The following is a 426-nucleotide window of genomic DNA, read 5'->3' as shown; positions in this document are numbered from 1 at the left end:
TATCCAGAAAAGGGAAGTAACGACTGGAGCGGAGGGCTGGGGGTTGGGGAGTACTTCTAGAGATTTGACTTGCGTAGTAGCCGGCAAATTGAGAAGTGCTCCTTTGGCTCAGTTGGTAGAGCGTCAGTCTCATAATCTGAAGGTCGCCAGTTCGATCCTGGCAGGGAGCACTAAGACCGTAGTTGTTACTCTGTCGCACTGAGGCAATCTTTATGCTTTTTAAACAAGTTGTTTGTCGTGCGCAACGAAGCTGGCGTATGGTAATATTATATGACCAAGTTACTGTCATACATGTCCCTGACGCTCCTTTGGCTCAGTTGAAAGTTGCTATGTATTATCTTATTACACGGCTATACCTACTCGGCCCTGACTAAGATATTACATTGCTTTTTTCCGCTGCGGTATTTTTCTTGATTTTAATTCTTG

This window comes from Plasmopara halstedii (genome assembly GCF_900000015.1).
Source record: "Plasmopara halstedii genome assembly, contig: Scaffold_2881, whole genome shotgun sequence".
Classification (NCBI taxonomy): Eukaryota; Oomycota; class Peronosporomycetes; order Peronosporales; family Peronosporaceae; genus Plasmopara; species Plasmopara halstedii.
This window is presented reverse-complemented; position numbering follows the sequence as displayed.